This window comes from Ictalurus punctatus, chromosome 2 (genome assembly GCF_001660625.3).
Source record: "Ictalurus punctatus breed USDA103 chromosome 2, Coco_2.0, whole genome shotgun sequence".
Lineage (NCBI taxonomy): Eukaryota > Metazoa > Chordata > Actinopteri > Siluriformes > Ictaluridae > Ictalurus > Ictalurus punctatus.
Window position 1 is genome coordinate 5,111,622 of NC_030417.2, and position 16,240 is coordinate 5,127,861.

Sequence of the window (16,240 nt, forward strand, 5' to 3'; positions counted from 1 at the left end):
AGTGTTTATAGAGCTACATTACACCAGTATAATTCCTTCATTACAACTGGCATAAGCTTTCATAAACATTTATAGAAGCTTCAAAAGTTGTTTGTTGTTTTTATCAAAAAGTTTGTATCTGATACATAGAATTTATATGATAATGTGACATGACATTAAAATCAATCTCATTCTAATTTAAAATCAGAGAAATAATACATAACTCTGTTTTACAGTGCAGTGATGGTCACCATCAAATCCTTCACTGTGTAACATAAAGCAAGTTTTCATGTCACCGTTTAGACCAATTTCCACGTTTGAGACACGATACAGAAATGTCACCTTTGTCCATTTCTACACAATTTTACCCTCATGCATAAAACTATTAGCCACCGCATTACCGTTATGTGACACAGACAGACCAGAAGGAGACTGAGCTACAAACTGAGTTGTTCTAATGATCTAAAGTAAGTCATTACACAACCTTACCTCAACAGAAATATATATCATTACACAAGGTCTTCTCTCAACTTGACATTTACATTGAGAAATGCAGTCTTTATATCAGCTGACACTTATTGGAATACGTTTTAATAATATCTTAATAATGTTTTACCTTTATTTTTAAAGAAGAGAAAATGTATCTGTTGAAGGTAATTTTTTTCATCAATGGCTGTGCACAAGTTTGACTATTTTTGGTTGTTCTTTAACTATTTAGTATTTGGCTATTAATTATGACTTTACGTCAGGGAAATCCCACCGGCAGGCAGACACTACTCGAACAAACACATAAAGCAGACAAGATGGGGGAGTCTCTCACCGCCATGATTGCTTCAGCTATGGAGAAGTTACAGTTGTTTACTGAAGCACAGTTTAAAACCCTGCAAGACAGATTAGATAACATTCAGAAGGAGCTGTCCGGCTGTTACCATTTTAAGAAAAAAAAAAAAGGTAATTTTTCATTTGATGGCCACAACTCATCTCAAAAAAGTAGGGACAGGGGAATGATTGGGTATATTAAGAGTATATTAGAGAGGCAGAGTCTTTCCGAGTCTTTCAGAAGTAAAGATGCGCAGAGGTTCACCTCTGTGTGCGAAAAACTGCGTCTACAATTTGTGGAACAATTTCACAATAATGTTCCTCAATGTAAAATTGTGAAGACTATGAATATCTCATCATCTACAGTACATAATATCATCAAAAGAGGATCTGGAGAAATCTCTGTGCGCAAGGGACAAGGGTGAAAGTCGATATTGCATGCCCGTGATCTTCGTCCCTCAGGCGAATCGAGATTTGAAATTCTTTTTGGAAACCATGGACACCGTGTCCTCTAAACTAAAGAGGACTAAATAGGAGAGGGACCATCCAGCTTTTTATAAGCACTCGGTTCAAAAGCCTGCATCTCTGATGGTATGGGGGTGCATTAGTGCCTATGGAATGGGCAGCTTGCACATCTGGAAAGGCACCATCAATGCTGAAAGGTATATACAGGTTTTAGAGCAACATAGGCTTCCATCCAGATTCCATCCCATCTTTACTTCTGAGAGGCTCTGCCTCTCTAAGATACTCTTTTTATTCCCAATCATGTTACTGACCTGTTGTCAATTAACCTAATTAGTTGCAAAATGTTCCTCCAGCTTTCTTTTTATTAACACTTACTTTTCCAGCCTGTAGTTTCCCCCGTACCAACTTTTTTGAGACGTGTTGCGGTCATCAAATTCAAAATTACCTTATTTTTTCCTTAAAATGGTACATTTCCTCAGTTTAAACATTTGATATGTTTTCTAGGTTCTATTGTGAATAACATATGGGTTTATGAGATTTGCAAATCATTGCATTCTGTTTTTATTTACATTTTACACAGCGTCACAACTTTTTTGGAATTGTGGTTATAATACTAATTTGGATGTTTTTATGGAGACATCGGGTCAGTTGTTAGTGTGAAGGAAAATGTTATTAGCCATATACCGATGGCCTGTTTGACAAACTATTCTTTGTGTTTGTTATTAATGTGTTAACAGTGGGTGGTTTAGTGGCTAGGACATTCGCCTCACACCTCCAAGGTTGGGGGTTCGATTCCCGCCCTGTATGTGTGGTGTTTGGATGTTCTCCCCCTGCTGTGGGGGGTTTCCTCTGGGTACTCCGGTTTCCTCTCCCAGTCCAAAGACATGCATGGTAGGCTGATTGGCATGTCCAAAGTGTATGAATGGTGTTAATATGTGTGTAAATGTGTATGTGATGGTGTACCCCGCCTTGTGCCCCATGCTCCCTGGGAGAGGCTCCAGGTTCCCCCCAACCATGAAGGATAAGTGGTATAGAGGATGGATGGATGTTAAAAATGGGTGGGGCAAAGGTGTATGCTAAAGAGTCTGCCACCTTTCTCTGGGTCCCGTTGTCCAACAGATGGTTATTGGTTCACCCATGGGGTTTTGTTTTGTTCTTCTCTTCCATATGTTTTCTTAGCTTTGTGGTAAGTTGGGTGTCTGTGGATATTGTGACGATCATGGTGGGTGGGTATTTCTCCCTCTGTAGTATTATGTGTCATTTGAAGGTTCAGTTGATTGTTTTATGCTTTCTCGACTGTTTGTTTATATTACTTTTGCACTCATAACATATGGCAACAGAAACTCCTCATATAATTATCTGGAATGTGAACAGATTGAATGGTCACATTAAGTGAGCTTCCTGTCTTAATTATTTGCATAGACAGCACGTTGACCTGGAACTTAATCAAGAGTCGCGTTTGAGGAAATCAGACGTCCAGAGGTTCTCTAATAAATTTTATTATGTTGCTGCATCAACTTAATCAGACAGTAAATTTCGGGGTTCGTTTGTCGTGTTGAAGGCTTTCTTTTAACCTCTTGGAAAGGTATAGCTGTGAGGATGGTAGTGTATCATTCATAAAAGCATATATAGCGGGTCAGAATTTCACTTTTATTTCAATTTACACGCTGAGTGAAATTGTTTTCCTGTTTTAACTACTTAACTTTACTGCGAATCCGGGATTGTTTCCTAATCATCGGTGCTGATATGAACACAGTAGCTGATGCATGCCTTGATCGCTCCTGATTGCATAATCATTTAACACAGTCTTTATTGACTACTGCTCTGTAGATTTATGTCCGATTTTAGAGTAATTGATGTATATCGCACTCTTCATCCCACTATGAGGCAGTACACCTTCTATTCTTACACACATGAAAGTTACTCTAGACTGGATTATATTCTCATATCTTCTGCTTCATATTCAGAAATACACAGTGCTGTAATTATGTCCTCTATATCTGACCACAGTGTAGTCTCAGCTAAAATCTCTTTTGTGTCTGTACCAATCAAGGCTGCATTTTAACAATACACTGTGGTTTATAGAGGTGAATACCGGTTCAGGGGATAATCCTCGTTTTCTCTGGGATGCTGTAAAGTGTTGCAGACGGGAGTTGTACAGCTGAGTGGGGCAGCTCTCCTACACTGCACCCAGATGATGCCCCCTGAATTTGTCACACTGTTCTTCAGTTTCTGTTTGCCTATTTTACAAATATGACTTGATATCTGTGCAGTGCTACTTCATATAAATATGCTTAAATAGCATTTATGTTTCTGTATTGTGTTTTTGTGAGATGGCATGTAATGACTTTCTTCAGGCTCTCACTCTTCCATATCTATCTGATGATGATAGATAGAATGTGCACTTCTGAATCTTCCAATTTCATTAGAAGAATTAAAGGAAGCTCTTATAGCCATGAAGAAGGGGAAGTCATTGGGATGGGATCGAATCCCTCCAGAATTATATCTTACTTTTTGGAAGAGTTGTGGTTGTTAAATACAATTAATCACTCTATTCGAGAGAGTTCTTTCAATTATAGTGCTAGTATGGTCATTATTACTCTGCTACCTAAGCCTGACAAGGAATTGACTCAATGTTGGAATCACAGACCACTGTCTCTTTTAAATAGTGACATCAACTTCTATGCTAAAGTTCTAGCTTTCCGTTTAGATATCTTTATGACCAAGTTGGTGCACAGTAGTGTTGGGTCGAGTCCACTTTTGTCAAGTTCGCGTTGAGACCAAGTCCAAAAGGAGCCGAGCTAGACTTAAGTCCGAGTCCTTAATGGCCGGGTCTGAGTCGAGTCTGGCCGAGTCCAGAAAGTAATTAAATTGAAAAAATATTTGAAATTGCAATTCTCAACACTGAACTGTTAAATTAATATTTGAATCTTCACAAACCAATGGCAACATAAATGTAACAAAAAATAGAGCTCTCCCAAGACCTTCACAACCTTATTGTTGCAAAACATATTGATGGAAACAGATACAGACATATTTCAAAACTTCTGGAGTCTTTCAGTAAGCACAATAGGGGCCATTATCCACAAGTGGAAGCAACATCACTCCGTCATCAACCGGCCATGCACAGGAGCTCCTCACAAGGTTTCTGACCAGAAGAATCGACAGAAGAGTAGCCCAAGAGCCAAGAACCACTCGGAAAGAGCTCCAGAAACACTTGGCGGCAGCAGGTACCATCGTCACAGAGAAAACAATAGGCCATGCCACAAGACACCACAAGACACCATTACTGAAGAAAAGGCATGTTGAAGCTTGGTTAAAGTTTGCTACGACTCATTTGGACAAGCCTATGAAATACTGGGAGAGTGTAGTCTGGTCAGACGAGAGCAAAAATGTACTTTTTGGCTGTCATACTACACACCATGTTTGGAGAAGAAATGGCACTGCACATCACCCTAAAAACACTACAACAACAGTGAAGTTTGGAGGTGGAATCATCATGGTGAGGGCTGTTTTTCGTCGCATGGTACTGGCAGACTTCATATAATTGAAGGAACGATGAATGGAGCCCTTTACCGGGAGATTCTTGAGCAGAATGATGAAGATGAGACGTGGGTGGAGCTTCCAGCAGGACAACGATCCAAAGCATACAGCAAAGGAAACTCTCAATTGGTTTCAGTGGAAACAAAACAAGGTGTTAGAATGGCCCAGTCAATCATCTGACTTGAATCCAGTTGAACAAGATTTAAAGACAATATGTTTAGAAGAATGGGACAAAAATCACACCTGAATACTGCGACCCATTCATTTCTGCATACAGGAAGCGTCTTGAAGCGTCCACTAAGTATTAAATCCATTTCAGTTAGCGTGTTCAATACTTTTTTCCTGCATCATTCCACTTTATTACACATAACTTTATTTATGGACTTGGATTTATGTTTGGATTTCTTTATATTTCTGAATTTCTTGAGTTAATAATGATGTCTGGTGAAAATTTCATGTGAATCGCCTCATTGGAAATATATTTACTGAAAACGTTCAAGACTTATTTCCCCCCACTGTGTGTGTGTGGGGAGATTACATGGACCGTGGGTAGGTGGGGTGGAACTTAAAAAGGGTACCTTTGTACATTAACAATGTTTCCAATAGAAAAAAACGAAATTTCAACAAGCTTGAGGAAAACAGACACAACACCTCCATCAGAACCGCCTCAGAGTAAAACCACGAACTCTCCACCTGCATCATCCTCAACAACCCTGGAACAAGGTAAACAACAAACACAGCAGCAAGGCTCTAGGTGCCAAAATTTTTAATCAGCAATGAAACAACACATCTTTTATTACATTTATTTACTGAATTATATCTCTGACAATGTCTGGACCTATAATAACTCATATTGTCACGACTTCCCCTCGAGCTAGCGCTGTAGCACGCAGCGTGTTCGGAAACCCGAAGCGCGAGCTCGAAGCGCGAGCCGATGCATGAGCTCTTAGCGAACGCACGCTTTTGGGGCTTCAGTGACATTGACTTTGTTTACTTTCTACATGTGCTTTTGTTATGGTTTTTGTCCTGTCTCCACCCCTGTATTGTCATTGGTTGTTTCCCATAGGTGTGACAGCATTGTTTTCAGCTGTCTTGTGTTTCACCCCTGATTACGTCTGTCATTTAACCCCCTTGTGTCTCTTTGTACCTTGAGTAGTATTTAGTGTTATCTCCTTACCAAGCGGTTGTTTCTTGTTTCTCGTTTTTTATTCATGTTTATTGACCTGGTTTCTTGTTTCACGTTTCTGATTCTAGCCCTGCCCAGTTTATGCCTGTTTGTAGATCGCCTGACCCATTGCCCGTTATTTCGACCACACTACTGTCTCATGATTTGGATTTGTCTGCCTGACCTTCTGAAATAAAAATCTTTAACTGCACTTGCATCTGTCCTCACCTTCATAACATTTAAGACGTGACACACATATAACGTGCTGGATGGATGAAAATGTCCTCCAGCGAAATGAGAAAAAGACTGAAGCGATCCTGTTTGGTCCTTCACATTTGATAGAAAGTCTTAGCTGAAATCTGGGCCCCCTACAAGACCACATTCTTACCCAGGTCAAACATTTGGGGGTGATCTTCGATTCGGAAGTACAGTTTGACAAACAAATTCTGTTGTCAGAGCTAGTTTTCCAGCTTAGGGGACTTTTGCAAGTTAAAATATTTTCTCAAATTTAAAGATCGTGAGACTGTTATTCACACTTTTATTTCATTAGGGCTTGATTACTGCAATGCCCTGTATGCTGGAATTAGCCTGTCTTCAATCTTGCGCTTGCAACTTGTGCAGAACGCTGCAGCTCGCTTTTTGACTGGGACCAAAAAGAGAGAGTACGTAAGACCCATCTTAGCCTCACTCCACTAGTTACCAGTGAAATACAGAATTGATTTCAAGATCCTATTGTTTGTTTTTAAAGTCTTGCATGGTCTCGCCCCGTATATATTTCAGATCTCCTCAGCTTTCGCTCTTCCACACGTTCGCTCAGATCCTCCTCTCAGCTGTTACTGACCATTCCAAACTCACGATTACAAACCAAAGGCGATAGGGCCTTTTCTGTAATGGCACCGAGGCTTTGGAATAGCTTGCCCCTCTCTACCAGATCTTCCCCTACAATAAATTTATTTAAATTGCCCTTTATGTTAAACTTTTTTCTTCACGCAGGCTTATCTATAATCTGCCCTGTCTAGCTGCTTATTCTCTGGTCTTAGTTATATCTGGTTTGTTTTCTTATAGTAATTATTTATTTATATATTTATGTTAATGATGTTTTATGCTCTATTTTAATGTATTCCTTATTATGCATGATGTGCAGCACGTAGTTCAACATTTGTGTTGTTTTAAATGTGCTATATAAATTATTTTGACTTTGAGTCATATAAAGTGTAATAGAAAAGCTATTTTCCTGTAACTTGTAACTGTCACACACACACAGCATAGTTTTTTAAAGGTTACCTGATGCAATTTCATGTCTAGATTAAATCCTTGTTTATTTAACTCGCTATTTTGGCTCCAAATCAGATTTGGAGATTAAATGAAGAATTTGTGATCAGACTCACACATTTACATGAACATGGGTTTACATGAACTTAACCACATCATTCAGTTCATGCTGAAGGAAAACTAAATGTTTTGTTTTACTCAGTATTATTGTGTGTGAGTTCAAAGAGCACAGCATGTCTCCTCACCTTACTAGAGAAACCACTTACAAACCACTAGAGGTGTGATTTCTGAGGTCTTTTCTCTTTAGGAGGAAGATGTGGAGAGGACGTGATGACTGAAGGACATCAGGACTGTGAGGGAAAGCCGGAGGATGGGGTTAGTACACGTAAAATAACAGTTATTACAGATTACACACATGTAACACACATGCTCTCATTGAACAGTGAGTTATAGGAAAATATCTTCTGCTGCTTCTATCAGAACAACACATGGTGTAAAGAAAGAAGTCAGATTTGGAGATTTTTGTCGTCTTTACAGTATTTTACTTGCTTCTTAGAGTCAACATCAACAGCCACAGTATTGTCACTGTTTGTGTGTTATATGTGTAATTTTCATGTTCTGTCTTTCCACAGCCTGAACCTGACGTTGTCACTTTCTGTACTAAATAACACACGAACACAGCCGGAGCAGCACGAGTTCAGATCAACGCTGGAGAGAAAACTGAACATAGCAGCATTATAACAATCTAATCCAAAATAAATATAGACACGTTCTCAGATATTATAGAATAATGCTGAAAACATATATTAAATACACACCATGGCCTAGCGCAAGACTCACTCTGTTGGATTTTTTTTATAAGTATGTGAAATTTTGCTATTTAAAAAATCAGATTCAGACATATACGTGTGTGTGTGTGTGTGTGTGTGTGTGTGTGTGTGTGTGTGTGTGTGTGTGGTGGTTCCAGATAATTGTGTTTTCTTCACCTTCATTTATATTACCTAAGGGTATTGTTCTGCATTCACTTTGTCTATTAATCATTAAAAACTGCTGATGGATAATCTTGCAAATTATATTTGAATGTACGTGTTATTTTATATCTTATGTGTACCATTCTTACGTATATGAGATTAAGAAATAAATGCTCTAGGAGGCTTTTGCATAAATAGACTGCTATAGAAGTTCTTGTTTGTGACTTTTTAAAACTTTGAGTAAGAATAAAAAAGGAGGATTGTTGAATCTGCCTGAACTGAACGTGTATTTCTATTCTTTCCCCCTAACACTCCTTACAATTTGTTCACTTTTTTCACAATTAGTTACATGCTTTTATTAATAATGCATTTACTGAAAAGTGATGTGCTTCATTTACATGATTCAAATGTGTACAGCATATTCACACGAATAAAATAATTACATCAACACAATTATTTGCAAAAGAATGTAAACTGAAAGAGTGAAATTGTGTTGGTGTAATATATATTTTGTTCATGCAGGAATGAAGAAATCATTTGAAAAGTGGATCACTTTTTTCAGTGCTTGATTGATGTTGTACTTGTATATGTGAGTCTATATGTGTAGTGAAAATACATACTTATACCACAGTGCTGTAGAATCCTCGATTCTGATTGGCTGACAGACGTTCTGAGGCGTGCAATTATTTTTCAGTAAATGCACAGCTAAAGTAGTTCCAGTCAGATCTTGACCGCATTACAGTTCCATATCACTTCACCAAGTTCACTGAAGTAACGGAAAAGTTAGCCTACTGTCCACCACAGCACACACATTTAACAATAAACAACATGACAGAAAATATCGATTCTCCACAAATAAGTAATAATTGATGACGAACCATTGAATTATTATAAAAATAATGTGCACCGGAGGTGGTAATGCGGCCACGAGGCGAAGAGGAGGATTGAGCCATTGACATGTAGTTATTGGAGAGAGAGAGAGAGAGAGAGAGAGAGAGAGAGAGAGAGAGAGAGAGAGAGAATGTGTGATTGCAGTGAGACAGAAAAGCCGGTGACCAAGTATCAATATTTATTTATTCATTATATTTTCTGCATTAATAATAAAAAAAGAACAAACCCTGTGGACAGGTAGGCTTATTGATATTTATTATTTTGTACTATTTTTATATAATCATGTCTCTCTCACTCGCTCTCTCTCTCTAACTCTCTCGCTCTCTCTCTCCCTTTCCAATAATTTCATATCAGTGCATCAATCCTCTGTTACTAGCTCTAAAATAATGTTTTGGAATTAGCAATGTAGGCTTGAGATGGGATGCATAATAAATTAGTTCCACACTAATTTATTGTGGCAGTTGCCACAAGCTACATGATAGGGGGGCTTTCGTTACAAATGGTTGAGAACCACTGATTTATATCAATGTTTGTGAGGAGACGAAAGGGGAGGGAGGCAGGGAGGAGAGGGAAAGGGAGGGAGGGAATGAGGGAGGAGACGAAAGGGGAGGGAGGGAGTGAGGGAGGAGATGAAAGGGGAGGGAGGAGAGGGAAGGGGAGGGAGGGAGAGGGAGGAGGGAGGGAGGGAGGGAGAGGGAGGAGGGAGGGAGGGAGGGAGGGGGTGGAGGGGGAGCACAACAATAGAATTCTGCTTAGGGCACCCATTTGGCCAGTAGCGGACCTGATTCTGCCTTAACATTACACTTGTCACAAACGGATGGAAAAATTCTGGAAACAGACGTCTCAAACAGGTTTGATGAAGTTTTACATCCTGTATCAGGTAAAAGAAACTTAATTTTGCATTTTAAAAAAAATCATTTTAAAGTCTTAAATAATGTGCATCTGTGACGCCTACAAATGTATTGTCACAATTGTTGAGTTGTTTTGTGTATTGGCCTGAATAAAAGGAACAATTTGAATGTATTTTTGCAATGCATTTGAGTAGTATTTTTGAGGGTGCAATTGCTTGATTATGCCACAAGGGGGAGTGTTCATTTATGTGAGCGCTAGTAGGGCTGCGCGATGCTTCCGCTCCTCAGACAGAGAACAGCTTGCTGAGCAATCACAAGTAACATCTCCTGTGTCTAATTTTCCTGTACAAAACAGGACACAATATCTGTTCACGGGTTACTCATGCTTGAGGCCTGTAACAGAAATTTGGAGGCACCGCTGGGTTCGGCATCTGACGAGAGTTGGTGCTGATCTTTTAATCAACAAACCAGGCAGACGTCGCAGGACCAGTACAGTGGAGTGGCAGGCGTGCAACTGGGGCGGCCACGAGGCGAAGAGGAGGATTGAGCCATTGACATGCAGTTATTGTGTGTGTGTGTGTGTGTGTGTGTGTGTGTGAGAGAGAGAGAGAGAGAGAGAGTATCATTATTTATTTATTTATTTATTTATTCATTATATTTTCTGCAGTAATAAAAAAAACGAACAAACCCTGTGAACAAGTAGGCTTATCGATATTTATTTATTTATTTGTTTGTTCTATTTTTATATAATCATCTCTCTCTCTCTCTCTCTCTCTCTCTCGCTCGCTCTCTCTCTCTCTCTCTGTCTCTCGCTCTCCAATAACTTCAAGTAAATGGCTCAATCCAGCGGGGGGGGGTCACAAATTGTTTTCAAGAATAAAAACAGACAGGGCATCATTTGGGTTCTCTGTGTATTTTATTGCTTTTCTAATAGAATGTGCAGAAATGAAAAACCCCGCTTTCCCTTTCCCTCTGTATTTTCTTTTTTCTGGGGAGAGGCGGAGCTTAGCCTGCCTTTTATCTTTTAGCTGTCAGTGCAGTCCAGTGTTGCCAACTTAGCGACTTTTCAGACCCCTTTAGTGACTTTATTGCAAAAAAAAAAAAGCGCCTAACGACAAATCTAGCGACTTTTTGGTGGAGCCGTGTGGCTCACATAACGACAAAAACACTTTTTATTTTGAATGAAATGTTTTGGGTAAGTTTCTGCATTCTGCAGACATGCAATAGAGTTCTGATGTTCCAGCAAACAGTTGTGACTATTGAACGTACAGTTTAGAGGATGTTAAGACTGTTTTGTGCCAACGCGATTGAGAACAAGTGTAATTATCATTTTATACACAGTATATTTTAAAAAGCTGATTACTTTGTAATTTGACTGAATTATACATAAATGTGCCACTGTGCAGTGACAAAAGAAAATCTTGTTCAGATTAGACAACAATATGAGGGTGGGGAAATTATTTTTGACTGAACTAATTGTTTGAAATTGTTTTTATTTGAACACATTGTAAAGAAATCTTGGAATAATAGTTCTAAATGTTTTTGTTTTACCTTTTTATAGATGGGTAGCAAAATGCCTCCAGCACCAGAAGATTTGCCATTACATTCAAGAAACCACCTTCCTCCTACAATTTCATCTGGAACCTCAGCAAATCCAAAAGATGTTCATGCTTTAATACACAGGGTAAAGGGTGTAGAAGATCTTTTGGCTGTGTTCATGGATAGCAGCATAATTCAATCTACTCTGAAGATGGAATTTGTAAATGAGAATGCTGTAGATGATGCAGGAGTGTACAGAGAAGTTTGCACTGCATTCTGGGATCAGTTCCTTGAACAATGTGAAGGGGAAGATGAGCGTGTTCCTAGACTGAGACCAGACTTCTGTGAAGCTGAATGGGAGGCAGTAGGAAGGATCTGGGTAAAAGGATTACTTGACCTTGGTGTTCTGCCACTGAGGCTTTCCAGTGCTTTCATTTTAGCATGCATGCATGGAATTGACTCAGTCAGTGATGATGTCCTGATGTCATCGTTCCACAACTACCTCTCTCTGACTGAACGATCTGCCATTGCAAAGGCTCATCATCGCCCACTGGAGAAATGTGATGAAGAGGATTTGCTTTACCTCTTGAGAAGAAAGGGCTCTCATTGCATCCCTCCAAAAAACACCATGGAAGTTGTCATCCAAACGATGGCTCATAAAGCAATTCTTCAAGATCCCAAATATATAATAGAATATATGTTCCTTGCGCAGAAACCCCCACCAGTACTCCATCCTTCGGTTGGCCGTACTTGCACCATCCAAATAGCTGTCAAGAGTTTCATCTGCATGATTGATGTAAAGGAAACGCTGATCCCCCCTAACAACTCTTGGGCATTCTCCCAAAGGCTCCACCGCTTCAATATAGTAACTGCCTATTAGCTTTGGATCGCTACTAGTTGTGTATGCATTAAGCCAGATAATCTTCCTTGAATAGCCGTCAATGCAACCATTAATACAAATGCCGTATGGTTTTAACTTATCGTATGAGTCCAAATGCCAAATAATGTTGGGTCCCTTAGAAAAGTAGTTGTGCCGTCTGAGACGTCTGGCTCTCCTCACTGTAACTCCTGTAGGGTCCAGTTCCTTCAGCACCAAGCGCACATCCTCTTGTCTCACACACAGACCCTTCTCTCTGCATCTGGCGTACATCTATCGGTACCCATGAAGTTGCCTAGAGGACTGCAGCTGACTACGGATGCATGAAGGAAAAATCGGAAGTAAACAAACACTCTCGTGGCCGCGAGTACAGGGCGTTGCACAGCTCAGTGAAGCACTCTTCCTCACCATGTTATACATCTACCTCAACTATGAGCTCCAGCAACCAAATTCCTGAAGCCCCAACCAAAGAGCGGCCTGAGTGGAGGAAGAGCCAGAGTAAAGAGTCTAAACGTCCAGCATCCTGCTACTGCCACGCTGCCATCTTGGATTACTCAGTGACCGAGAGAAGATTTGAACAGGCCGACGTTGGCAGCCGAGAGAGAAAGGAGTTATTGAAGACGGGGCACAGGAAGTTAAATGAAGCGCGTCTCTCGGAATAGAAACCCCAAAAAATCTAGTCATATATTTATTAATTAGAAAACTTGGTTCAGAGTGGGTTTCTTTTTTTTTCAGAAAACTGTTTTAGTGTATTTTTATTTTGCATTTTGGAGAGTTTTTCCATCGCTCTAGTACTACAACACGACTACTGTTGATATAAAGAGAAACAAATATGTAAACTTGATCATTCAGATTTAAACAGTATTTGATTTTTGACAGCAAGGAGATCGGGTTTAACTGGTTAAGTAACTCTTTCTGTGCTGCAGCTCTGGGGTTCCCGACGCTGCTGGTTCCCTGGGTGGTTCTACAGGAGCTGGACTCGTTAAAAAGCAGGAAACTGTCAAAGGCCAGCTGTGGACTACATCTACACCTCCCTGAAGAACCAGGAGCCGCGTCTCTGGAGCCAGTCCATACAGCAAGTGTCTCACGCTGCCTGTGAGCTGCTGATTTTGTGTGTTTTGTGGGTTTTTTCATTTGTTCTTTGTATGTATGAATGCATGCATCAGCTCACCAGGTGATGGCGCTGTTTGTTAACATTGTTTCAGGCAGGCTGAACGTGGAGGATAATGACGATCTGGTGCTGCAGTGCTGTCTCCAGTACAAGACGTTGTATCCAGAGGGCACTATCATGCTGTGCACGTAAGGCGTACATTCAAGACTCAGAATTGTTCAGGCATCTTTAGGAGGACATCTTTGGGGGCCACATCTGGAATTGTTTGCTAATCACGCGTTGAACAAAAGACCTTGTTTTTATCTTCTGATTTGCTCACAGTGGCCTGCTGGACACCTTTGGATATTTGATTAGTGCTTTTAACAATAAACAATGTCACAATACACAATAATCTGTTACGAGCATTTACATTTTTAATGAGCGAGAGAGTGGGAGAGTTATTAACTGTTTAATGTTTAATTGTTAATGGAGTAAGTAAAAATAAATAAATAAATAAAATGGATTTGATTGAGGTATTAACACAACATATCTGGTGTAACTTTAGTAATAATATGGGACGTCACAAATGTTTTATTTAGCTCTGTTTATGTTTAAATAGCAGCCCTGATATCGGATAGTGCTGTTATAATTCATTATATTCTAAAAAGTCAAACAGTCCTGAAGCATATTATGAAGAAGAGTCCTGGGATAGTCTGATCTAAGTATGAGTGCAGCAGCAGTTCTTATGTACAAATGTACAAGGGTGAGATTATCCACTGAGATTACCCTGAGGTTTAACTCTAAACTGTTTTTGGTTCTTTTTTGTTTTTGACTTTTTCTTTCATCGTTTCCATTATTTTATAGCAACGATAAGAACCTGTGCAGTAAAGCTCTGCTGAGCGGAGTCAAGGCCCTGATTAATGGGCGTTCCCTAAAGTGGTTCTCATCCTATTTATATAGGAGAACCTTTGCTGTGGAATTAATGAGCTCTATTTCCTGCTCTCAGCCGATCTCATCTGGGGTTCCTCGAGGTTCTTGTCTTGGTCCTGTGCTGTTTTCTCTATATATGCACCCTTTGGGATTAAACTCTCAAACACAGTGTAGCATATCATTGTTATGTAGACCATACCCAGTTGTATCTGCCTCTGAAATGTAATATTAACTCCAAACTGTCATGTATCCGGAAACTCTGGACTCGAGTTCCCATCAGACACTGCACTGCACTAAATGTCACATGACCACCTGCACCTGATTCACGTGTCTGTTAATGAGCACTCTTGTGTGTATATATACACTGTGTGAACCGTTTCTCTGTCTTTCGTTGTCTTAGACTTCCGTGTTCCATGTCACTGCGTTTTGTTTCATGCCATAGTGTTTTGTCTAGTTGTCTTAGTGTCTTTGTTTTGTTGTGTATTTGTTTAATAAACGTTCTTATCTGCGATTGCTTCCGAACCCATCCTTGATTCGTGACACAAACTTGCATCTCTGCTTGATTATTTGGATGAAATAATGGTGTGGATGGCATCCCGTTTTTTGCATCTTAATGAGTCAAAATCTGAAATGGTGTTTTTTGGTCCATCAAAGTTAGCCAGACAGCTTTCTCTACATCTGGGCCCTTTAGCCACCAATGTTAGGAATGTTAGGTGAGGAACCCTGGTGTGATTTTTGATTCTGAGCTGAAATTTGAAAAACAAATAAAGTTTCCAAGAATCCAAGAATTTCTTCCTTGGTTCCTCTGATTTTCTGTACACACCTGTCTTGTCTTTCCCCTGATTGGTTCTCATATGTAAGTTCTGTGTTTTCCCTCCTTAGTAGAATTTGTTTGTTTTGTACAGTTTCTAATTTTCTGGTGTTTGTTTGGTTTTTTTTAATTATTTTATTATTATTATTATTATTTTTAATCTTGTGAACAAACCTAATGAGCCCAATGAACCTAATTATCTGTAGACCAGCTGTAGTAGCAGCTTTATAGCACAAGATGTCGCTATTTAGCCGCTTAGCCATAGCTCACTTCCGTCTACTGGTGTGTCGGACTCGGTCCATCAGGTTTCCTAGGGGTCATCTAACAATCTTCACTTGATATCATAAAGTATAGAAACATTAATGCGAGGAGAAACTTTACACATTCAAAACACTTAGATTAATTTATAATGCATTCATTTGTTTATTTAGGTAAAATTTCATCTAAAGAAAAGGCTACAAGCAAGCATTAAGAAAATGATGCCTAAGAAAGATAACAATGCTGATACTATGAAGTAAGACAAAACCACCACATGAGATAAAATATCTAAATTTTATTTTATTTTTTTTAGAGTAAATATTAATGCTGCATATAAAAAGTAAATTGGGTCATGGAAAGAGTGATGAAATCACTCTTCAAAAATAAAAAATGAGACAGTGGTTGTTGTGGTTTCCTGATAATCACACTATATAACAGAGAGACCCTCAGGCAGTGTGACAGTGTGTGTGTGTTGTCACTTTGAGGGACTGGTGTGTGTGCAGAAGAATCAGTAATGATGAAGTGCTTGTATCTTTTGTCTGCTGTGTTTCACGTCGCTGCAGGTCAGTGAAGTTATTTTCTATTTTCTATTACAGAAAGGAGAGAGAATATTATCCAGTTCTTAGTTCAGCTGCTTTGTGTTTAGTTCATGTGGTTTCTGTCCAGACTGGGTTTACAGTAGGCCGTAGTTCAGCCCTGTTCCTGAACAACCAAATTGTCCAAAGACAGCAGTAATCTTTATACACAAGGTAAACTTACACGTCATGCCTTGTGTTATA

At 39.4% G+C, this 16,240-nt stretch overlaps 2 long non-coding RNA genes across 2 annotated transcripts; both read left to right on the top strand.

Annotated features, from left to right (window-relative positions):
• The first annotated feature begins 9,859 nt into the window (after positions 1-9,859).
• LOC108261358 (uncharacterized) lies at positions 9,860-13,011 on the top strand. Its single transcript, XR_008398131.1, has 3 exons — positions 9,860-9,985; positions 10,312-10,525; positions 11,518-13,011. It is a non-coding gene; the product is annotated as an uncharacterized LOC108261358 (long non-coding RNA).
• Positions 13,012-13,196: 185 nt separating this feature from the next.
• LOC128635200 (uncharacterized) lies at positions 13,197-13,672 on the top strand. Its single transcript, XR_008398113.1, has 2 exons — positions 13,197-13,467; positions 13,578-13,672. It is a non-coding gene; the product is annotated as an uncharacterized LOC128635200 (long non-coding RNA).
• The last annotated feature ends 2,568 nt before the right edge of the window (positions 13,673-16,240 follow it).